At 33.5% G+C, this 26202-nt stretch overlaps 1 long non-coding RNA gene across 1 annotated transcript in view; it reads left to right on the top strand.

Annotated features, from left to right (window-relative positions):
- Positions 1–13767, top strand: part of LOC119638218 — a 62579-nt gene extending 48812 nt beyond the window's left edge. The window contains exon 3 of the long non-coding RNA XR_005247403.1: positions 13690–13767. This is a non-coding gene — a long non-coding RNA (uncharacterized LOC119638218). The remainder of the gene's footprint in view (positions 1–13689) is intronic.
- The last annotated feature ends 12435 nt before the right edge of the window (positions 13768–26202 follow it).

Below are 26202 nucleotides of genomic sequence, written 5' to 3'. Positions count from 1 at the left end.
GCAAGAACATCGCCAAAGAGCACAAAACAAATTAAACCATATTTTTATTTCTTTTTGTGGAAAAAATCTTCAAGTTTTTTTAATTCAATGAAAAACGCTCTCATCAGAAATCAAAAACAAAGAATAAGAAATTTTCTAAATAATTAGAAGAATGAAAGCAAAAATACTTTCATGTGCTTAATTAGAAAAGCCTTTCTTGATTTCCTTGCTACTGAACGTTCTCAAATTCAAAGTAAATGATAGAAATTAAAATGAAAATATTTTAAATAGAATATTGATATACCTTTAAATATATATGCATATATATATACCTACCTGCTTGTTTACGTTTATTTGTAAAGAGTAAAGTTAAAGGTGGTTATGGTAAAAAAAAAAAAAAATCACCTCAGGTTATTCATTCAACAATTTGGCAGTTGATTGAAAGTTGCTTGCTTGGCCCAAATGTACACAGAATTGATCTAGTAGTAGCATGCATGAATTTGTAGTAATAGGCACATTCATGTATGCATTTGCTTTCCCAGAAATATAATATGAATATATGAATAAATGAATGTTTGCTTGAAAAGAAAAGTAAAAATATTTATAGGAAATAAAACCAAGAATAACTAACACATTTATTATTTCCATCGCCCGACACAATATGAAAATTAATTTTGTTATTTCCTAAAAATGCAATTTGAATAGCATACGTGTCCTACACATCACAAGCAGCAGATTCTCGAAAAATTATTGAATCTTTAGAGACTGGAATTCGACAAACATACGATTATATATATTATTGTTGAAGAGTAAGGTTAAGTGTTACATTGCAGCATAATTTTTTCTCTCGTCTCACAAGCCACTCATCGCAAAGTAACTTTTACCCTTCGTGGTCAAAACTATTTAACTTGTTATGACGGATTGACGAACCTTTTTTGAAACCAACAAAACGCAATCTTTCCAAGGTTTAACGGGCAACATCAGCACAAAACCCGTTCTACGTGAAGAATCATATTTCTCTGAAGATTTAACGTAATTACACTGCCATAAAGGTTTTACCCCACGGTGCCCAATGACGCCCTCCAAAGAGTTAGACAATCGCTTAAAGCCGGGGGCCTACACTGCAATAGAGAATCCAGACCTACTTATGGTGTGTGTCCCAATAAACGCACTATGAGGAGTGTTGAGATCTATCATTACTTCTAATTATTCGCTTCAGGAATGATGAAAACCACACGATGTTGCCGAAGGACCGTACCCAGCAGTCAGGACTCACACATTGGTCAACTGCTGCGTGATTGAACAAACTAGCTTCCACCGCGGTTTCCATATGTATGTATGTATGCAAGCTTTCCCCAGAAGGAGCACACCAATGCAGCCGCAGATGTAAGTCGGCTCCTGACCCCCGTGGAGCTTAAATTTAGACTATAAAGCCTTCAACCTTGCTTTAGACGACATAGTCACCATAATCCCGGCTAGTCACCATCATTAACCTTTTTCAAGATATATTTGCGTCGGTTGCCACATCTGACATGTTGGACTCATGCTCTATTAGTATATCAAGGCAGTTTACATGAACAGTTACGACGACGACTGGTTTGTATTTCCTCCTTAGCAGCAGTCTATGAGAAAAGAAGTGCTCGTAGCAAGGCTTCTTCTACCCCTAAGTTATCCTCTGGAAAATCTGTCGCCAAGTTATAGACAGTCGAAGTTTTAAAGTCTTCTTCGCAAGGGATTATCATAAGGCGATGAGAGTTTCGGCACATCTATGGTCCACCAAAAGCATAGTTTATCATCCAACGTGCAGAAGCCATTGTTAAAGATCTGATAAGTTCCTGCCATTGATTTTCAACCTTATAAGGCAGTCAGCGGTATTGTTGAAATAGCAGATTCGAGTTTAAGAAGTTTGCACAAAAAAAGTATAGGACTAATGACCACCGGCCAGAGGCATCTAAGTCTATAGCGGAGTAAAACCAGAAAACTTTGCCTAATTTTTTACATACACGGTTCAAAGTCTTCTGTCTGAATATAAGGAATCTATCGCTTATTCCATAGTTATTGGTTCCTCTAAACGCTAACCTTCGTTTTGATAAGGTGGCAAGCTTGTAAACTCCTTTTGACGATTGGGATTTTGTAGAAAAAGCATCAAAGAAGTTTTTTATTCATCTTTGCTGATTTTCTTTACTGTTTAAGTATTATTGCAGGTCGCAACAAAATGAAAATTTTCTATTATATCTATTAAAGGAGTTTTTTTTTTAAATCCTCCCCAACTTGCTTGCTTTTGCTCACAAAAGCTATTATTTCACAGAAATATATATAAATTCATACAAAAAGTATCTCGACTTCAAAGAGATGACAGATAACACAATGTTAAATTTTTAATAAGAATAGTTGATGTCGTCTCTGCTGTTGCAAATGAAAATCTTGCTTCCTTTACTTCGATTAAAAAATTTATCTTCATCGACAATTCTTATCCTTCTCATTTCTTAATAAAAACTAATCCCACTTGCTAAACGAATTAAAGAGTAATGCGTCCTCGTAAGCATGAAATTAAATTATCACGAATTTATTTACGAAGAAGTAATCAATTTATTGAAACAAAATTTTTTCCGCCTGTTTGTACATTAAAGTGTTTAACAAAAAAGCGAATATATTCCTGATCAGCATCCAATTCTAAATCGATTTACACATGTCCGTCCGTGTGTCCGCCCGATTGTGTAATGTCCGGTGTAAACTTTCTTTCTGGCCGCAAAGTTAAACTCTCAACTTCAAATTTTGCAGAAACATTGGAAGTTGTTCAGGTTCTATATTGAACATAGACCAATCGGTTGAACCGAGAACACCTCTATTTTGCAAAAGGTATAAAGCATTGGTTGTTTGTTCTTTACACATAAACTACAGTAGATAGATGTATAATAAATTTCAACATATATTCCATGAACGTCGATTTTGTACAAAAATGGAAAAAGTTGACCACGCCTACCCAATATTATATTGTATCAAACTTTAACTGTTTTTTCAATACCTTGATGACGCGCATAAACAATCTTCAAAAACCCAATAATGCATACAAAATGTTGGCCAATTGCAACCCTTGAGTGCAACCTAAACATGTCCGTCTGTTCGTCCGTCCATCTCTTTGCTTGCGTAATTTTGTAGTATTTGTGGTAAGCATTCTCCCGTCAGCGAAAATAAAGATATCGTCTAAAAGTTTGCGAAAGAATGTGGTATGATCTAAACTTTTCAAAGGACACGCCCATGTGACAGAAACTTTTATTTTGCAGAGTAAAGTAAAAGAAATCATCTGCGCCCGCTGCCTATTATAGAACATGAGAATTTTGTTCTTTTACTTCTTTTGTCTTTGCTTGGGGTAAACGGTGATGGGTATAAAAGATTCGATCCCGACCGAATTTAATTTCCTTTTCCTTCTTGTTCTTTTTTTTTTTTTTTTTTTAATGTTATCCTCTTATGAAATTATAACATTTTTGTGCTTACATTCTAACGTCCGCGGCCATATGTTGAATGTTCTTGAAGTAAAGTTTTTTTGCGTTCCTAATAACTTTGTCATAACTATTCTACCGTTTCGTGCATTTATACGAATAATCTTTTTCAACTTTTGTTGCACACAACATTTGCGATATGCGTTGAATTTATCGCCGAAACACGAACCGGGCGTTATATGGGAAGCAAGCTAGGCATAGAAAATTTATCTTAGCCTTCGCTCTTTTCATATATGAGTTTTTTTTATGAAATCTAAGTGCACGCACACACACACACACACACACACACACACACACACACACATACATACATACATACATACATACATACATACATACATACACTCACGCGCACGGGCACACTGATTACAAGTTGCATGTTAAATGTCCTTTAACTGAACTTATTTGTAACCATTAAAACTTTGACAAATTTATTTAAATAACTGCACTGCAGTAGGACTATTTCTATGCTAGCCGCGGATGTGTGTTGCAAAACTTTGAAGAAGACGTTAAAAGAATGTACCCTTGAGAGACGTGTGCATACTTTTGAAGATAAAGTTTATGCGCTTGCACGCATACTCACACGTACACGCACACACACACACACACACACATTTACAGAGGATTCTATCAATTAAACGCGTCAAAAGTTTTCGGTTGCACGAACGAATAACTCTTAATATGACGAACAAAAAAGATGCATAGATGAAACAAAAAGGCAGAAATAAAAGGAACATAAGCTGTACTTATCACTTACATTTTTATTCTTCTGTTTTTCTGTCTTTTTTATGCAACTTTAAGAAACTTTACTTGCCAAGTAAGCGTAAGCATCCTCTTGCTATGACTACAGCTTAGCACATGTGACACGAGATGCGCGTTTAATATACACTTGGTGGGCGCATGAGTTTTTACAGATGTATGTGTTAAACATCATATTTATTTAAGATAAAGATTAAATTATTGTCCGGCATTAATCACTACATTTTCCATGAACCTTGTGCCGAAAGCACCAGGCGTCTCTTGATAATGGCACACTTTCCCTTGCGTCTTCATAAGGGAGCTGAACAACTTGCTTACAGAGGTCATAAGTCATTCATTGAAAGAAGAGAGATTAGAAAGGGGAAAGGTATAATAATTAGAGATAGAGAAACCTAGATTAGCAGTAACGTCTTCAACGACTTCAGTGCTTCTCTTGGAGAGATGTTGTAATGCCCGACTTATCGCTGTCCGTTTGGAAAGGAAGTGTAGCTAACACACCTTTAGCATTCATAATTTCATAAACTGTGTTGTCATTGCCATTAGTCAACAGTGAACGCGTGCTGGCTTAGACCAATTCATAGCCAATGCTAAAATCTGCGAACAGCTGGCAACAGTGTCGTGTCATGCCTACAAATTTCGTTGTAAGCGCTGACTTTTCGCATATATGTCTCTATTCTTTAGCGGCTATGTCCAGACCAACTAACAATTAGAGAATAAATAATGCCAAACAGTGAAATAGAAACATAAAGTATTAAAGGCAGAGACAACAACAATAACAGCTACGCTAATGCTTGTTTGCATAAAATGGTTTTGTTGTTGCCAGAATGGGGAAGCGACAATAAAGTGATAGAAAAGGAAACGAGAAAATATCTCTTAACATACATATTGGTACTGTCGTTGTTGCCGTTATCGCTATTGTTATTGTGTTATTATTGTTTCATGATATTCTCTTTCTGTCCGTACATATGCACGGCAATGCTCAGTCGCTGGTTTTCAGCTGTGCTTTCTTGTTGTGCACACAAAGCAATTATAACATACATGGTTAAGCCTTATGAAGACTTTGCCAACAGAGTAAACACTACAAAGCAAACAAATATGACAACAACGATGATAACAACAATGTAAGAAACTATATTAACAGAAACGAATGTTGAGAATTCTAAGAAAAAAACAGTTTGCTTTTCTCCTTTTCTTTTCCTTTGTTTTTATCGAGGTTTTTATTTCTATTTCAACTACGATTTTTTACTACTGCTGCGCTCACATGTGCTACTAGTATAGTAAATAAAAACAAGTTTTTATTACAATCAAGTGATTTAAATATCCGCACCTGTCCGTCTATTAATTTTCCTATTTTACACCCTTTCGCTGCATTTGGAAAGGAACTCCAATCAGATCCCAATCATATATTCATCATCTTTCTATCAATTTAACTGATAAACTTTAAATAAATACAATTAATTAGTATCGGAATGGTTACATATATATTATATGTCTTCGTAGGATGTCGGAGTTAAAATATATATTAGTTTAGGGGGATTATATTCGTAGTCCATGACTAAAAAGTAAATTTTGAATTTGTCATCATCTACTATTATACTTTAATTGCGAAACATGATGGACTTTCCCGTGTTTTGAAGAATGCAAAGCTTGTCTACACCCTACATCCTTTAGTAATATTCTTGAATAAATACAAATATATGTGTGTGTATTATTATATTGTTACGGAAATCCCAAAAACAATTTATTCCAATTAATTGATTTTCCCAGAAAATAAATGTTGAACAGAGGGGAAAACCAAATGGACATTCGCGGCGCGTCATACAATTGCCGGCCGATGAAAAAGATTAGCGGAAAAGCCGATTAGCGGATGAAAAATGAAGCCATGAAGTTAAGTAATAGTCATATATGCTTGTAAAAATGTATTTAAGCGGAAGGCAGGGACAGTCTGAAAAGACAGTTTAAGTTAAGAACTCTGCCAAACTAAGTAAACTGTCAATAATCCTAACCTTAAACAAATTGATTGCATATAAAATTCACGATCTTGTGATACGAATCGGATCGAGAAAGGCAAACTTCATAACATTATATATATTAGAAGAAGAAAAACTTCGCATTGCATGTGCACCTATAATTTACTCTAATGCATTATATTTTATTAGATGGAAGTCTGCGATCGCCCAAAAAAATTTTTTAAGAGACGAAGAGAGCAAAAAGCTTTGGTTTCGTGATGTGAATAAAAATTAAGCGAATCGGAATCTTGTGCCAATTGAAAATATTCATTAGAAACTCTTTTGATTCTCGCAATCGGAAGAACATTTTTATTAAAAAGTAATATCTCAACCGATCGTTACATACATTCGTAGCAAATTTCAAGTCAATATCGATTATCATAAACTATGGGCCGTTTACTAAACTCTTCACCATTTTGTGTTTCTGAAGGAATTTTTGAATATATCTTATCCGATTCTATTCGATTTTTAAACTCCACCCTTCAGTTCCAACTGAAGCCGACTGAGAGAATTACATAAACCACTGAATGAGCTGAACGAAGACAGAATTAACATAACTTCTATTAGTTTTTTTTTACCTTGGTTGCTCTATTAATGCAGATATCCATAATTCAAAAAGTATTCGGCTTACATGCACTAATTTTTAAAGCGCTATATAGTCCTAAATTTATTTTTAAGCTTAAAATATTTTTTAGATCTTTTGAAATGTTTTTTTACTATACACCGCTTGCTGTGCAAGGATACACTTGCGAGTTTGTACGAATGTATACCACATCCAGCATGACTTGAGCTAGATCCCACCGTTTATTATATTAACCTTTCTTGTCTGTCTGTCCGTGCAGTTTTCTTATAATCAACCTGCAGACCACAACTTTTCCAGGTATTTTGATGTAAATGGTTCCGATCAAACTGATATTTAAATCACTTAGGACATAACGACGCCTTATTTTAAAAAGTTTTTTTTTTTTCTAAAACTGTAGAGTGATGTAATGTAGTGCGTGACTCACTATGATGTTTTTATTTTTTTTTTTGGAACCTTTTCCCTGTTTCAATGGAAATTAAATGGAAACGTAACATGAAATTCTCGTCACCTTTGTCGCCTGTGTGTAATATGAGAAAAATAATTTTTTTATTTAAATTTGTACTCATTTCCACTTTTTACATCTTTCGGAGCTAATTACAACAAAATCATTTATTATTCGACATTAACTTCACACACACACACCCATCTGCATATTACTGTTTCATTTATTATCTTTTCACTCGACTTTTGAGTTTTAAGGAAACGTATACGAGTTGAATGACATTTTAATTACTGCTTGTTTTGCACTCATTAATAAATAATGTTGAATACGTACATACATATATATATATATATATATATTTCAACCTTGCATGCATGCATGCATGCATGCATTCATACATATTTAGGTGGCTTGATGGCAGCTTACTGTGGTGTTTGTGCACTTTGCATATTCATTCATTCATTGGTTCGCTTTATTTTATAATGTTTGCAATTTAACAATAAAATTTAATACACGGTACGTTTTTAATTTAATTATGCAAATTTACTTTATAATGACAATTATGTAAATATGTAATGAAATTGACGTCATTACTTTTGCGATGAAAGGTCTCAACGGCAACAGATACTCGCTTTAACAATTCTGCTAATTATGTCCGTGTAAAGCAAGATTTATAACAAGCTCAAAGGGAGTGAAATTATTTATCAAAGCGATGCTGTACGCACGCTTCACGAATATTGCTAAAGAAGCCGCGAAATTTTGCATTACACATTCTTTCATACATTGATTTGGGTCCTACTGATCGAAGCCATTCAACGAAATACAGCGAGAGATGCACCAAACGCTCGAGATGAGTAAACAATTTTGAATGTCCACCATCCACCTTAAAACCAATTCTTAATATTTAACCATCTTCTCAAGGAACAATACACCGAAAATGGAAAGGTAACTGTTTCGCTTTGGTCGTTCGCGGGGTTAGTTTTGCTAGGATTGGTTAAATGAGTTAAGAAAATTTTTATATCGATTTGTAAACCAATCGCTAGATAGCTTTACGCGTTATTTGTGTCGCAAACTGCTGACCACTTTTTCAAATCGACATTTGCTGTACACTATAAGTTATAATGTCTTTGTGTACTATTGCCGTTATGGTGGATGCATCACACCCATCCTCTAGCTTTCAATGACGTTTTCATCTAAAGAAATTTATATTTTTTATTGCGTGTTCACTCGCAATCTTCTACTGACCGGGCAATTGTATACTTTATTGCGTTCTGATGGAAGGAGACAATAGTCAAAGAGACTGTTGAGCACCTTTTAAGCTTTAGAGATAGAATGAGCTAAAGAGGCTATTGCCGATTCACTAAATGAAATATTGCCAACCAATAACAATACAACTTGGTACGGTATACCAAGTCATATGTAATGTCGATGAACAAGGAAGGACGGATGAGACGAAGCAATAATCTTTAATGGAAGCGGTTTTGTACTTTGCAACATGCACTCGACAAAAGATTTTACTCTCCGTGTATGAGTTGCTCCAAAGGATTATAGAGGCACTTGGCAAACATCTATCAGCATCGAAATGTATCTTAAGATAGTATCCGAGTGCATAAAAGGCAAGGCATTAAAATGCAATAAGCCAGTTACATACGTTGTAGGCTACCAGGAGGCTGATTAGGTCGACGATGCTAGGAATCAAAGATAGTTTGTCAGAAATAGACTTTTCTTAGCAGGAGAAGTCTTTTCATGCGGAACGAAGCAACAAAACTCTGTCTGTCGTTGTTTAAGCAGCAGAGAAGCGAAGTATATGGCACACACATACGCCATGCACATTAAGAAGTTACGGAATAAACTTCGGGAATTTCCAAAAATACTCTTCATAAAAAGCTTAAGCTAAACGTTAAGGCGAAAGGTTAATTGTGCTCCATGGCATAAGAAGGCAATATTTTCTTAACCAACTTCGCAATAATGAATGAATCACTTCCATGAATCGCTTAGACAACGAGTGCTGATGAATCTAAATCTAACGAAATTCTCTTCATGTGGAAATTTCGGTTAAAGTGCAACACAACATTTACACACTTAGCGTCTTTCCCGTGTATTCGAATACTATTATGGCAAGACACTTTGCTTACCTAAAACTTATAGCACGAGTAAGCGTCTCTGATATTATGTATCCAGTCGTAGATTTTCCACTGACCAAAAAAAACCACATTAACGCAACAGATGTGATCTTGCTTCTGTTGAGTTCGGCTTTCATTCCTTTGGATCGACAAGTTTCATGGCAACGCGACTGTAAAGAAAGCGAAAATTTTTCCCAATCGACTTCTTTGAGTTTAATCTGATCTATCATCTCACTGGGGGAAGCACTGATGAACAATCAACGTGGCTGTGCGTCTTGCAGTGCACAGACAACCATAGTAACAACTTTATCTGTAATGTTTAATTATTATTATTATTATTATTAATTAATTTTTTCTTTTTTTTTTTTTTTTTTTGAAATGCCATAAGCATTATTCTTATAAAAGCTTTTGATAGGAAAATGCATAAATTGCTTTCCAAATTTTTCATCAATGTTGTGTTTAAAAGTAATCTCTTATTCTGACTTGTTGGATGGAAATGTTTCATTTAAACAATTTTCATCTTTTACTCTATTAAAAATTGTTTTACTAAGGCATACTGAAGCAGTTATTAATCTGTAAGAGTATTGACTACAAAATGCTTCATACCGCAACATTGTAAAGGAGTGAAGATATTTTGAAAACAGTACAGGACAAAATTAAATGTTACAAAAAATGACTGAAGCATGAAAGGGAAATTTAAAATAAATCATTGTACAAAATGGAGCATTGCATAGCTATAACAACTATTGCTGTTACATTAGGAAAAGCAGATGTTTTATATCTTTTCAAAAACCAAATGCACCACATTTAAAATTCAAATATCAAATTCATACTTTGTAGCCGTCGTCAGTTGGTATGCGCACAGCAACACTGCAACCGAAACGAAAGGATAACCGGTATCCAAGTTTATAATTAACCAATTAAACCAAACAAGTTAACTTGATGACAACATCACCGCTGTACGGTAAATCATGCACATATCTGACTGGACGCCTAAACTCGATTATAAAAAGAATAATAAATGACGGTATTTACAAACTGTAAATGTACTATTATCGTATAAATTGTTCAACATAGATTTTGTTCTCATTGGAAAACGGTATCCTTGCATACGCTTCTTAATCGCTAACGGAAAGTATGTTCGAAATCAATTAATATTAAGGACAGCATTCGATTTCAATTACATTGAAAACAAAAATGAATAATTTTTATTAGCTCTCTCTCTCTCTATCTCTCTATATCTATCTCTGTCTCTGTCTCATTCACTCGCCAAATCGGTAGACAGCAGTTGCAATTTTCTCGTAAATTTTTTACACCGGTTATATGCACTTAAGAGTCCACAAGTATATGTGGATGGAATGAATAGTAAGCTAATATGCAAATAGCGGAGCTTTCAATGTGATCGCTTATTTCCGTATTCTATAAATTCAGGTTAAGCTTGCAACTTTCAAAGGCAAATGCATCATATAGTGTATTTAAAAAAAAAACAAAATCCAATTCTCTCTCGCTTTATACACACAGGATACCATTATGTCATTGCCCGTCACTTACACATGTGGTCAATTTAATGCATTACATGTCCAAACATTATGCTGCTAGCAATCTCTCGCTTTCTCATTTCCTATAGCGGGATATATGAGTTTGATAGTCATGGTGTAAGCGCTGATGACGGTAACGGTAATGTTGTTTCTGCTAACACCGTCACTGACAACTTTAATAACCGCAAAGTTGGTGTTAGTGATTTTCATAAAGACCTGGTGATGGCATCGCTGTCGACCATATGTGCAACAACATATCCTCCGTACTAGATATACAACGTAACAATTTAATTAAGTAAATGATGTCAGACCAGCAGCAACAACTATCGCACTAACATTATTATTTTTATATTATTCATCATCATCATCATCATCACCATCATCACCGTCATTATTATCATTTTAATTTTTATGTCCTTTTTACGTACCTTGACAAAAAGTGGATTCTGATTCTATCTCTTTTAACTCAATTCTATTGCGATTTTTGTTTACAGTTATAAGTAAGCAGTGTGCATTGAACATGATTTCAATATGCAATAAAAATGTCCAAAGTGCCCTTATTGTATCCAATAGAAAACAGTGCAAATGTTTTTGTCCCTCTGTCCGTTGCACTTAAATTTGTTTCAATGAGCTATCCAACGTTCTATCCAAAGGTTTTTAAACTTGCAATGCGTCTCTTTGTATTGGTACAACATTGCATGGCAGTGTTCTTTATTTATCACAGAAACTTATCAGAAACTTTTAATAAAAGCAGCAAAAGCATGGACGTCTTTCGAACCGCAGAAAGAAACACGCTGTAGCTTTCCAGCGTCGTTTCATGTCAAATAATTAGTCATTTCAGAGCTCTTCGGGAAGAGTTCGAAATTTCAACAAACAAATTTCTTTCATGTAAAGAATTTTTCTTTTCTCGTATTCAAAACAGTTCTCCAAACATATACCCCTCAGGTGAGAAAAATCGGTAGATTTTTTCATTCATTTAATTTTTATGTATATTGACGTCTTCAGTTAACTAATGACTTGTTAAGCGTTAAATTTATTATGAGCATGCATGCAAGAAAATTATTCTCATCATTTAGAAACACGTGGTAGCTACCGGTAAATAGCTGCACAGTCATGCAATTCAAATTAAATATCTGTGCTTGATGCACGCTTTAGGTATGTTATTTACTTTATCATTAAGTTTCTTGAATGGTTATAGTAGAAAGAAATTCGCATTCAGCCAACGGTTAGGAAATTTTTTTTTGAACACTAATCTGTTTTCACGTTTGCTCCGGGGCCATTTCTCTTTTATTTTTTGTACCCACTAGCGATCAGCGAAAACGAATGCTCATTACTTTGAGGAGATGGTTATCAAATAATGTAATTTCGTATATCATTCACCATCGAATGATAAGATTATATATGTCCCTCTATCCCACCTGTCCCTCTGTGTAAGATCTATGGCAATCGTCCTTGTGGCCGCAAAAATTGGAGCGATTGGCTCTAAGTTTGCCAGAAAACAATAAAGCTCCTGCACAAACAGATTGTTATTGAAGATGGATCGAATTGGCCAAAGGACATATGCCAAATAAACAGGGAGTAATTCTGTTTCCAAATCCGAATAAGGTCGAGTTGTTTGCTCATTACTCAAAAAAAAAATCATATAACATGAGATAAAGTTTCTCACGTATAGTCTTTGCCTGATTACATAATACGTATGCAAAAATGGACAAAGTTGGCAACGTCCATACAACAAATAACACTGTTGAAATTTTCCCTTTTTAATGCCTATCACTGAAGAATGGGGTTATACTTATTTTGCTTTTTTTTTCATAATGTATTTAACACCCAAAATGAAGCTTCAAAGACCCTGTAAAGTATATATATTCGCGATCTGCGTGAAATTTTGGATTGATTAAGTCATATCTGCCCGTATACCCGTCTATGTCGTGCTTGTTGTAGGCAGTCTTCTGGCAGCAAAAATGAAGATATCGATTTCAAATTTGATGGGGACATTGAAACTCTTTGCGCGCAGGTGGGCATTGGAAATGGACCAAGTTGGTGAGAGCAAAACCGCGTAGTGGAGTGTAAACTGAACGCAACTTAATTTGTTTTAACAAAAATTTTTGGATATTTGTTCCAAGGCTGAAATTTTCCACAGTTACCTGACGAAACACTCTACTCCTTAGGTGCAAATGGGACAAACCGGCCAATGGCCAAACAAAGTTACAAATGCTTAAATTCTACTTTTTTACTTTTTTGAGGTTTTACGCTCATTTACCATAAGGCAAACAAGACAGAGTGTTTAAAATTATTTTCTACACTCCTCAAATCGAGCTATATTATCTGTCTAAAAATGGGTTAATTCTAAAGTGAATATGGTAGACACCGCGATTAATTTTTTCTTAATAATACCAGCGATATGGGTATCAAAGTAAAGAACTTGGAGCGTAGAATGCGCAAAACATAGCAATGGGTATGAATGCGAGATTCGGCTTCCACCGAATATAACTTGATTACTTGTTTATATCTAACTTTCAATTATGTTATTCTATATGATATATTTATTGACGTAAAAAACCAAAAAAGTTTCATATAACACCGTTTCCATACAGCGCGGTACAGATTAATCGTGTTAAGTGGCGGACACCTGTATTTTTCTAGCATTTATTCTAAGAAATTAGGCAGAAATAGAAATATTGAAAAACAATTTCCCAACTTTTCTTAACTCATTAAAAAAAAAAAACAGACTTATATAGGAATTGCTTTCTTTACAGGTTATATACGAACCAGTATTGTGCTGCTGCAAAATTGCGTCCCGGTGCTTTGAACTAGCATCCTACCGGCAGTAAGCAAGAGAAAAATTGAAAACTAAATACAAATAGTTGTCACGCAGTACTCATCAATGAAATGAAAAGATCGGTAAGTAAAACTGCATAAATTCCATTAGCTATGGGTCAATAAGTGAATATTTCTTAATTCTGTCTACAAATCGCAAATTATATATAATCTCACCAACAAGTACAGAGCTTAATATACAGAATATAAGAAATTTCATCTGCTTTTCTAATTTGCATATATGCATATGTGCATGTATGTCCCTATATGAGAAAGATATGTATATTAAAACCATAGATTCAGAGAACACAACATTGTATTTAAATAGAAATTTTATATATTTTATAAGGGGACTAATATCTGATGCTGCCGACGTCATGCTTAAAACGACGGCACCCATTCCGCGAATAGGTTTACGGCTAGAACGCAAATCTCGGCTTGGCAACGGCTTTTTCATGTGAATGTTGCTTAAAAATTGCTGAGTATGTCCGTCCGGAATTGTTTCGTTTGTAATTCGACCGATCCGATTTGAAACGGACTGGCTTGCATAAAATATTCAAGAAAGATAAATATTTTATTGTGTTGTCCTTATAAAATACATTATAATTATAATAATATCTCGTATATGAGCCAATACGACGCTAATGCGCTCTTCAATTTCTGAATACATTAACATATTACTTTAAATTAAACCGAATCTTAAGAACCTTATGCAATATGGTCAGCAAAAAATGAGATTGTATTCAAGTTTTCCCTACTTTTAGGCGTACTGTGGCCACTTGTCATACTAAACAGACCATAAAATCTTAGGTGAAATTTTTGATTTTCCTTCACTATGGATATTACGTAACATGCCTAAAAGCCTAACCTCTTCTCAATTGCAGAAAGACCTATGGCTAATGTATAGTATGGATACAAATGTATATATACATGTACATATATATGTATATATATGCAAAATATATCTAGCTTTTGCAAGGTTATAAAAAAAAGAAAATCGGTTTTATGATGCCTTTGTCGTTGTTCTTTCAATGCAAATAAAGTGTCCTTTGGGGCGTAGTATCAAAATCTCGTATATATGCCGGTGCATGTAACCTTTTAGCCTTTAAGCAAATGCATGCATATATCTGTCTGTTTTGTTACTCTACGACGATGGTCATAAAAACAAGAATTTTACACGAGTAGCCCGACGCACATACAACATATATAGCAAAACATTGAGAATTTTCATTCAAGCATTCATTCTAACGAAAAACCATCAATTCATTTCATCCCATTCATCATTTCTATTCAATTGTTTCGTTGACTGTTTTCGACTTTGGAGACTATGCATATTTTCCGTATACATAAACACCGCATATATAGGGTTGCTTCTAAAAATATTACATTTACCACAACGTAGTTTGAAATCTATTGCTCTTCAACTTATGAAAAAAAAGAAAATTTATTTTATTATTGAACATATATTTTGTTAGTCATTTCATATGTAACACTTACTGGAGCCAAAACAACAAAAGAAGATCTTACAAACCTTTTCTATTGCAAGAGTTGAAGTCAATCGATCATCTTTCTAGTTTCATAATATTTTTCAATAAATTCGATCGAGTTTATGGATAATGAGATTAGTTTGTTCGGTTAACGCAAGTTCGTTGGATATTCTGTGGATATTTTATTATAGCGTATCCTGTACTTGTTTCTCTCGTCAACTCCTAATATTTGCTTAGCAGGAAAAGAAATCCATTAGTAATAAATGCCATTCGTTGAAAATATCTTTAAAATATCATTTCACTTATCGAAAAGTTATAATTTCTTTAATTTGAACACAAGTCAATTAAACTTCACTCTTGACTTGATTTAACTTAAACGTTTGGTGTCTTACAATTCGACTAAAGTCAAATCAAATCAATATTTCTCTTGTCTGCTGTTATTGTTATTTGGTGATGCTGTTACCTTTATTAAATATGAATACGACATTTATTGTGTGATTGTTGGGCTTCTGCTTGATTTCAACTCTCTGCCTATATTTATACGGTAAGGTAAACAAAAAGTCAAAGCCCCGAATGCGAATGCGAATGCGGTTAACCTGAAGGCATATAAAAATAATTTATGGAAAATTTCCTCTTTTGCCTCCTGTTCCCCGCGTTACTCTTTTACTTTTATGATTTTAATGCTAATTAAAATAAATATCTTCTTAGATTGAAAAGTCAAATTGCTATCTATGATTTTCACTTAAGCATTGGACAAAGTATCATTTCTCAAAAAATATGTTGCATTAGTTTATAGAATTTTACAAGTTAGTCAGCTTGAATAAAAACGAACTATTTCAAGGCTAGTTATGAGAGAATACATTGCAAAGATATATTCTAAAGTAAATCCTTTAATTTGAGAGAGAGAGAGAGAGAGAGAGACAGAGATGCCTTAAGTTAGTTATTCCATTTACGTTAAAGTATATCCTCAAATTCTCATACTTCTTTTGAGGCAGTCATACAGCAGAAATACACTTTGAAAACTATATACAATCGTATATACACGATACTATTATGTATTCAATAAATGACTGAATGAATGAAGCTTTGCGCGCCGTACTTGTCACTTAAACATCATCTGTTAATTATAGATATTAAAAGCATTTTTTTGATTCTCGCAAAGAATCAAACAAAGTTATTCGCTTTGTTAACAATCGATGGCTTTTAAAATCCAGCTAAGGGCTAGCTATCTCAGTTTCTGTCTTGGCTATCTAATATCTTAGATAACCTAATTGTTCGCAAAGCGCCACTTACCTACATAGGTGTGCAATATCCATTTGTTGTAAGGCTTGTATGTAGGGAAATTTACGTTTTTCTGAATGGTTTTCTTCTGCTTTTGACTGCACTTTCTTTTTTTCGATTATTTTTTCTTCTTTTTGCTTATTACCGCACTCTTGATTTTTCATTTCTTTTCTAAACTGTTTCACTTCTTGTTGTACATGAGCAACAAGCATTTCGAAAAGGCCCGAAGCCGAGAAATGGGGTAAAGATTAAGGCAAAAATACGCTTTCTCTTTATACTCAAACGATAATAAACAAGATTTAAGCAATAAAAGCGACATTCGAAAGAAAGAAACGGGACAGCATATCACTTTAATTATTTCCCTTATAACTTTCTTCAAGTACCTATCGGTAGATGATTCTAACTCTTTCCGTCCGCCACTTATCAAAGAAAATCTCAAAGTTTCGAATGTGACATATGCTTTTTGTTTAGACCCATTAAGTAGAATTAAAAATCATACCCAGGATCCAACTACAATTGCTAAGGAAAATTCAGCAAATCTTAGAAAAAATTGTTCGAAAACGATTAACAGATATTCCTACGAAGCATGTAAAAAGGTTCGTTTCAACAGCAGCACTCGTCACCCTACTGCCACTGTTACAATGAATCAAAAGTTTTGGCATTTATATCCTGACATAAGAACTTATTCGTAATTCTCTTAAACCCGAATAAAATTAACTGACTTGTTGTGCATCTCTCTGTCGAATCAAGTTAAACTGTGTAATGCAATTGTGTTGCTTTCTGCAGGTAAAATATGAAAATAGGTATGGATATGTCAATAGTTATTCCATATCTACGTGTCATCCTATAAACTTATTGAGTGTTGATATGTTACTAAAGATGATAGATTTCTCAGCATGGGCTCCCCCCATGGCGAAAAATGTTCACGTTTCCCTCGAGTCATGAAATCCTAACATTGCCTCCAAGGCTGTTCATTCATTCAATTCGTACGCATACTTCAGTTGACTTGCATTTAAAATTAAAAAAAAAAAAAAAATCTTGCATTACTTACTGAGCTCGAGAGTTTCTCTTTTTTTTTCCAACTATTTCATAATCATCTAACTTTTCTAAAACTTGTAATCGCGCAACAGCAAGCAGTAAGCAATTTTGTCGATATTTGAAGCAAAAGAGAAAGAAAAAGGGAACTTTCCAATAACTTTTCAAATTAAATTCGTTCCGTTTTATCTTTAAACGAATGACTTTAACATATTTTGGCATATTTGATTTCTCTATAACATTCAATGACATTTGTTTTAAATTTTTTCTTTTTTTTTTATATTTTTACCCCAGAATTTGCAATCATTTGCGATTGTTATCATTTCCGATAAAATGAAAAACATCCGCTTTACATGTGATTTCGTTTGCGATCATCGTTGCTTTTCTCGACTTTGTTCATTTGAATTTTTTTTCAAATGTAACGTTAGATAAGCAGGAAAATTGCAAACGGAAATTTAAATTTGCTTTCATGCATATAGACACATGTGTGCATTACCCGCTAAAAACTTTTAACAACCCAAGCCATTCGATGTGGGAAAACAAACATCAGCTGTATTGATGGGAAAATAAAGGAGTGAAAGAAATGCTTTGCTTTCTTTACAATTCTTTTTCTAAAGCCAAAAAATGAGAATAAAATACATATTGCAACCGTCTTAAAACGAATCTTGCATATCTACCTATCGACGAATGGTATGTGGGGGGGGGTGGAAGATGCAAAATATTGATTAAGCAGTAAAAACGAAATAGCATATGAGCGATTTATTGTCAAAGGTAAAAAGTCAAGAAACCCTTTATACCAAAATATCAATCGTAGACTAAATCGTTTATATTGCCCTGATCATGGGTTAAACAAGCAAATCGATTTAACAATGCCCGTCTGTCTGACTGTCAATTCACGATTGCAACGCATTGCTTAGGAAAATAAGATTTCATGGTTAAAAACTTTCCTGTCATGTGCAATGGAATAAGTTCATAAATCGAACCACTCAGGATTTTGAAAAAAGGCGAATATATTATACCTTTCTTCACCGTGGTCTCTTCGCTTAATGAACATGACTTTGATATATTATTATTATTATTATTATTATTATAAATTTGGCCAAAGAATAAATTCTAAGACTAAAGTCTTAAAGCACTAGCATCTAAGGCTTTCGACTTTATTAAAAATACTACCGCACTTGAGATTTGAACCCACGACCATTGAGTTGCTAATCGAGACTCCTGCCTATTCGGCCGCTCAGGCGGTTTTGATATATTATTTCTTTTACTTTTAATGAAAAATGCTTTTGAAAAGCTTTGGTAATTCTGATGAAGAGAAGTCAGAAAAAGACTATTTTTATTGATTGCTAAAACAATTGATAACAGAGCTTCTTCAATTTGGTCTTTTGCTGACCAACACTGGCGCTTAATGCATTGTCTGGTTAAAAATATGTGATTTTATTCGCCATTGACTGTGATATTTTTTCTAACCAAAATTCGATGTCCAATGAATATTAGAGCGAGATTAGATAAGACTTAACTAAGAAAATTGTTTGAACAGAAGAATCAATCGCAATCAATTTTTTTGTTGCGTAGTAAGCCCAAGTCTCACGTGAAGTATATCTAAAAGGCTTGTGCCAATGCTAAAAACACTCCCTCATCAGTCAGGTAGGAAAGTGCTTTATCTTTAAGAGGCCTTGCTTGCTTTAGAAAACACACCTTATCGTATATGCAGATCCATAAAGTCCATTTTATTGTTATGAAGATGATCTTTTAAATGGAATGCCACACATAAAGTATAAGCTATTGAAGATATACCACAAATGGCTATTGCAGTTATTTTTTTCATACGTAATTTGGTTTTTGATTCAAATTTTGATTTGCTTACAAATTACATCATCAAAATGATATCTGAATCGAATTTCTTTGGTTGCAGTTCGGGAACATAATGGAATTAATGTTAATACGACTACAACCGCTTTTAAATATGAGAACTTTGTGCTTTTACCATTGTGCCTACAGAAGAGGACTATGTTCTACAATGGCCCACATAACATCAGAAATCTCCCTATGTTAAACAATTTTCTTTTTTTTTATTTAAACAAATATCGTATAACTGTACGATTTCTGAGCTCTTGTCATTGTTTTTCAGCAAACAAAGCGAATCTTGTTTAACTAATCCCATCTTTACCATCTTAACTAAGCTATTTATGTAGAGTTCAGATTATGGGCGGGGTAAGTGTTTATGTTTGCTAGTGGCCTAGCTAGGCTAGGCTAGGCTAGTGAATGGAAAATGAACAAATATAGATGTAGAGAAGATTGTTCTTATATTTCAAGAGAAAACACAGGAAAAGTAATAAAAATAATCATATCGCTTCATTTATGGCAAATATTATAGTGTTCAAACACCCAAACATCTTAGGAATAAACGCGATCATCACGTCAACGATAATCTCTCGTTGGAAAAATGCCTTTGCATCGCTCCTGGCAAAGATTATAAGAAAAATAATATTTTAAAGTCTCGGCGACAATTCCTATTGTGGCAATGCTTAACATTCATGCAAGTAATGATAAATAATTTTCACAAGCCGCAATGGCTTATAAACATTAGATTGATGCTTACTTATCATATTTGGGATTTTTATATTTAAACGTTCAAATTACTTGCAAGCCTATTACAACATTGAACATTTTTCCCAATCATAGTTTCAGAGGAAAGAAACCACATAGTTTAGCATAAGTATGATTGCCTGTACTCATGCATGCACATCAAAAGGGGATGAAAAATAGTTATAAGTAATTCTTTTGTTTATAAGTGGCACTTCAATGTGGTTAAATGGTTAAATGGTTAATGCAAAGCATATCATTTCGTGCGCGAAAGGCAAAACAAACCAAACCAGACACCAGAAATGTGTGGACGTTTTTCTAATAATAAAAAACTCAAAAACATTCCAGTCTACTACACATGCACATTCGCAAAACCTTAAATTGATAGAATTTAAATTAAGTGTCCATGATACGTTGTCGCATTCGCGTGCTCAAGTACAAGTGACTGCTAAACAAATTCCAACTAAATCCAAAGCATTATAAATAAGTTAACATTTCGTCGCACATTCACTTTACAATATCTTCCGATTATACTTTTATCGCATTTGCATTCACATGCTTTTTTTTCTAGATGTTTATCAAAAAAGTTTCCCTTAAATTTAAAATCAAAAAATTTGCAATATTTTTAGAATATGAACAAGAAGGTTAAATTCATTCTAATAAGAACAAAAATTAAAATAACAATAACGCAATACTTTGCACGTTTGTTACTTACGACTTGTAATACATAGCCGTAGTCTGAGTAACATCAGAAAGTCGTGACAACTCACAAGGCATCTTGTTTTTTTTTTTTTTTTTTTTTTTTTGTTTATGGTTTTCGTGACTTAACACCTTCAACATTTTACAACAAAATTAATATCGAAGACAAACCATAGCTCCTGAATACGAAATTTTTGATATGAGATGGCAAAAAATAAATATCGTTTTCTCTCTCCTGACCAGCGACGATCAGTGACAACGCTTGTATATGGTTTAGTATAACGCATCATTCAATGAGCTCGTAGGATGCCATATAGATATCGCCATTATTGATATATTGATGTATAATTTTTAAATAGCATCGCACCTTCAAACGAAATATATGAAAATGTCATAACATTCAGACACTGTTGCAATGACGTTCTTGTAAAACAAGCAAAAATTCTGAATTTCATATGTAATCTCACTAAAGCAACCATGCCATGAAAGAAGATTGATTGAAGATTGATGCCATCTAAACGTCATACGGATTCGTCAATTATCATCATGCTACGACCACATTGAGTGATGCATTAGTTAACTTTACAGCGAAAAAACTAGACTTTCGTGTATTCTTAATCATTATAAACTATTTTCAATTATTCATAAAAAATTCCAAAAGACCTTTACCCTGCCGTCATGACGCTTATGCCTATAATAAAAAATAGTTATTAAGTACAATTTATTCGTCTCACTTTTCATCGTCTGGCAATTTTTGCTTGAAATTTTTAGATCAAATCAGAAACTCTTTTATTTGTTTCGAAAAATTTGTAGTACATAGTTACAAAACGACAAGCATTTGAAAGAATCCAAGTCCAAGTAATCGACAAATTTTTCGCTTAGTTTTGGTCACTTTTTTTAAATTTGCTTTCGAAAATCACACATAATTGTATTTGTTGATTTGTTTCTATGTTTGTTATTGAATTTTTCTTGTTTACCTTATTTTGCTGGGTTTTTTTTTTTTTGTTTTTTTTTTGCCTTTTATGCCACAAGTGTTAGATTACCAATTTCACATCAGCAATCGCATTTCATGTATGTGAACACCTAAATAAAAGCACAGATGTGTTAGTTGCGGTTAACCATTATAATGAACATACACTCACACACAGGCACACAAAGCACACACACACACACACACACACACATGCTTTCACACAAAACATACATGCTGTGATAAAATATTTTTTTTACTACACAAACACTCCAATGCACGTAACAAAAACTTACCTATGAAAATGTGAAAAACACGAAAATCTATACGTTCTGCGCACTAATTAGAGCGAAGACTTCAAAACGTGTTCGCATCAGTAAGAAACAACCCTTTACATGATGCATAAACACGCAAGCAGAACAAATTCGCAGTAACGAACGTTTGGTCATATAAAAGTTTTTTTGTAATTCCTTCCTTTCTTTTTTCTCTCTTTTAAAAAGAAAAAAAAAAAAAAGAGAAGAGAAGAAAAACAACAAAACTCGTCATTTTTTTTTGCTATTGTTCTCCCTTATCCTCAAACATTTTACATGTTTTTTTGTTCTATCCTGTTTACCTTGTAAGTTTTGTCAATTTCAACATTATAAACAAAAGTTAATTTCAATATTGTAAACAAAAGTCACGTGCCGGCAAACGCATTCTAGGTCTTATTTTTCATGCACAATGCTTGGCATTTAAAACGCATGCCCGGATATAAGCTGCAACACTGCAAGCTAAGAGTTATTCTCTTCATCTTGAAGACCTTTTACTGAAATTTAATGAAAAGAGAAAAATGTCAATGAAAAAGAGAAATGAAATATTTCTGAGATTAAATAGACACTTCAATATCCTTCTCTATCCGTTAACCAAGTGTTAGATGCATGTCTCTCCTTCAATAAAGCTTCAGAAGTCAGATCATTTTCAATTATTGCTTTCACATTCGAAAGAGTTTGCTGAATCAAAAAAGGATTTAAATCAATTTTTCTCTGCCTCTTTGCCTTCTTTTCTTTGTTTTTTGTTTTGTTGGCTTTCATCGAAATTTTAGTTGAAAAGCGAAACTTGACGTATTTTTTAGTTGTTAGTTCGTGGCCATAGTTTAAAATTTGAAAATGAGCATAGCCTAGCGAGTCGTACCACCCACAATATATAAAAAAAATATACACTCAAACCTGTTTTTTGCGCGCGGTGAATAGAGACTGTATAAGCGCACAAAACAAGACCGTACAAAAACAGGTTGGAGTGTGATGCACAAATACAGCGTATACTGGTTAAGACGTGGTACAAATGCCATCTGAAATATCGGCCCACCATATCCATATGCAAGACGCATGGAAATTCAATTTTTCCCTAACAACACCACAAAATCAAAGACTGAACTTCATGTTCGCCAGTTTTTGTAGTCTTTTCATAAAATTATAATAAATTCGTGCTCGATACTCATATACCTTTAGATATGTATAGTTCCGATTCCGATTACTCCTTCACTTTCTTATCATTTGAAAGCATTATACATTTTTACAAAACATCCGAGAATTGTAATAATGGATATCAGGGTTTTCCCTAAAAAAGAATGTCATTTCCTTAATTATTTCATTTTTCCACTTGCTGCTTCAGTAACAATAAAAACAATACGGAGGGACACGAAAGAGTAAACTATGCAGTTGAAAATTATTGCATGGCAACCAGAATTAAATAAAACATTTACTACATACAAACTTTACCCTTTGAGAGTCTACTGACTTTCGAATATCTTTTTATCGCTTTGAATAAGTCATTTTGGTCATATTGGCATCCCAGTTAAAAGAATCACTCCAAGAATGACATGTCCTTTGTGTCATCCGACTATCAATCCTACTACTTATAGACTTGTAGACATCGTACATTGTGGTTAGAATTCTGATTGCCGCCTACACACGTGTGCTGCCTGAAGTGTTTCAATTTTCTTGTTCGATAAAAATTGAATTGATCGAGGGCCGCATTAATTTAAATTGTCTTTATAACGTATCCATATATTCCGCTCTCTTCTAATATTTCGTGTTTTCGTTAACAGAATATCCGTCGTCTTTAACTGAACTCAATTCGTCTCCGACTAAACAATGCTCTCAGTATACTAATGGATGTTTGTTCTTTTCTTCCAGCTCTCAGTGGTTTAGTGGTTTAGTGGTAGCCTATGTAATTTAAGATATTCTTTAGCTCCAGTTCATGTTCAATGTGTTATTAGCGGAGGAAGAATTTCTGTTGATTTAATGAAAAGACGGATGATAAACCGTTAAGTAACGGTGAGAGCAATTCACTGGTGAGAGCAAGCTTGAAGTAAACCGCACTTGTCTCATAGCTATAATAATCTCAGGCGATTCAGAGATGCTTAGATCAGTGAAAGAGCAATCATATTTGTTATTTTCCGCGTGGTATGCAAACGTAGGGTCTGCAGCGATAAGCTATTAATCGATTTACCGTTCGAAACTCATTTAAGTTTTCCTATTTATTTTTGATATCCGGACTAATTTTGTTAGACGTATACGCAAATGTATAGGCAATATGTAAAGCGTCTTGCGGTGGAGTCATCTTTTGTTATATCAATGAATTTGAGATATTCTTCTGAATCGATCGAAACCCTCTCTTCCCTATGTTGTCCTAATGTATAAATCGCAATCTCCAATATATTATCTTTATTTGAAATTTGATGGTTTTGGCGCCCATTACCGTATATTGGTCCGTCTTGAACGAGGTATTACCAGGAAAAAAGTTGCCAACTTTAACATTTTACGACAAAATTCTTTAACATATAGTTTTTTTATATGCTAAATGAATGCGGAAATTTCGTATTGGACTCCATCAACTTTTCAAGTCAGCCTTTTTCTTTAGTATTATTCATAAACAGGGTGAACTTTTTAATGTTTCGATATAAGGAGGTAGCAGTTAAAGAATGATAAGTTCCCTGTTAAATAAAAGGAATGAATTCCACCGAATTTCCATAGCTGTCACAATACCGAATTGTCCAAGTGACATTTGGGACCTTTCAATAAAAGACTTTTGTCTTTTGCAATTTTTGTGAACTTTTATATATTTTTTACATATATATATTTAATTTTATTTTATAAAATTTGTGATATTTTTATAAAATTCTAAGCTTTGAATTGTAGCGGGCGATATAGATATAGATAATGTAAGGTGTTCAATGATCGCCCTTGATCGATTATAATAATATAATTTTAAGAGATTTCCTTTGCATATTTCGTCTTATTTTCCTTCTTAAAGACTCACTACTTATTCTGTTTATTCACCAATTATATTTTAAAAATTGTTCTCGAAACTTAAATCGAGCGTACATAACATCATCAATTTCAACCTTCAACGTTAATGCTACTTGACATAAATAAATTTTCTTTAAATTAACTAGCAATTGAAAACGAAACAAAAGCGTTATAAACTGAAATTAAAAAGCAAACAAACACACACACACACATACACACACACACAAAAACACCTTTAAAAAAAAAAATAATCAATTGCATGCATGTGTATGTCTATGGAAACAACTTGGGTTAACTTCAGTTTGAGAAGGTACGTAAACAACAGCAATTTGCAGCCACCACGTAGCACAAACAAAATTTCAAATATCGAAATAACATCGTAAAGCAAATAAAAATTGTTCAGGATGAAGAGTTATAAAATCTAATAAGAAATAAATATATAATGAAAATTTAAAAAGGAGTGAATATAAATTATAAAAAGAATTATTGGTACAGCGCTAGAACTTGACTTTAATTGAGGTACAAAATCTTATCAAATCTTCAAATCGTATGTAAAATATATATGAACGACACTTTATATTTAACGAAGATCGCAGGTAAATGTAATGAAATTTAAAAACAAATTTCACGATTTTATTAGTGTTATTAGATGCGTGCGATATCTAAATAAACAGGAAAGGGTATAATTATTGAAACTTTTCCTTCGTGTACACAAACGATGAAAAAAAAAGACTTTGAGAGATATTATCTTGTATGTTATTTGAATATAAATAAAACATTATATATGGATAAACTACCAAAATAAATTACCAATATTGCAAACCAATCGGTTTCTATCTATTCAAAAGACAAATATCTACCTTTGCTTATAAATTCTTTGAAAGCTTGTGATAAGACTCAGAAATATCTTAACTTTGCCCATTTTGAAAATCGCAAACGTTAATGAGAATCCACGCTTTGGCCGACCAACATCGTCTTACATTTAAAAAAAAAATATTTTGTTTTTTTGGACAAAAGAGTAAGAGGTGAGGTTCATTAAACGTTTGGAGTTTGCCAAAAACGTATAGGGTTACGTTGTCCTATATCGAAAAAAATGAAATTTTC

Source organism: Glossina fuscipes, unplaced genomic scaffold (assembly GCF_014805625.2).
Source record: "Glossina fuscipes isolate IAEA_lab_2018 unplaced genomic scaffold, Yale_Gfus_2 85, whole genome shotgun sequence".
NCBI classification, from domain to species: Eukaryota; Metazoa; Arthropoda; class Insecta; order Diptera; family Glossinidae; genus Glossina; species Glossina fuscipes.
The sequence above is the reverse complement of the archived record's forward strand: the minus strand, read 5'-3'. Positions and strand labels throughout refer to the sequence as shown.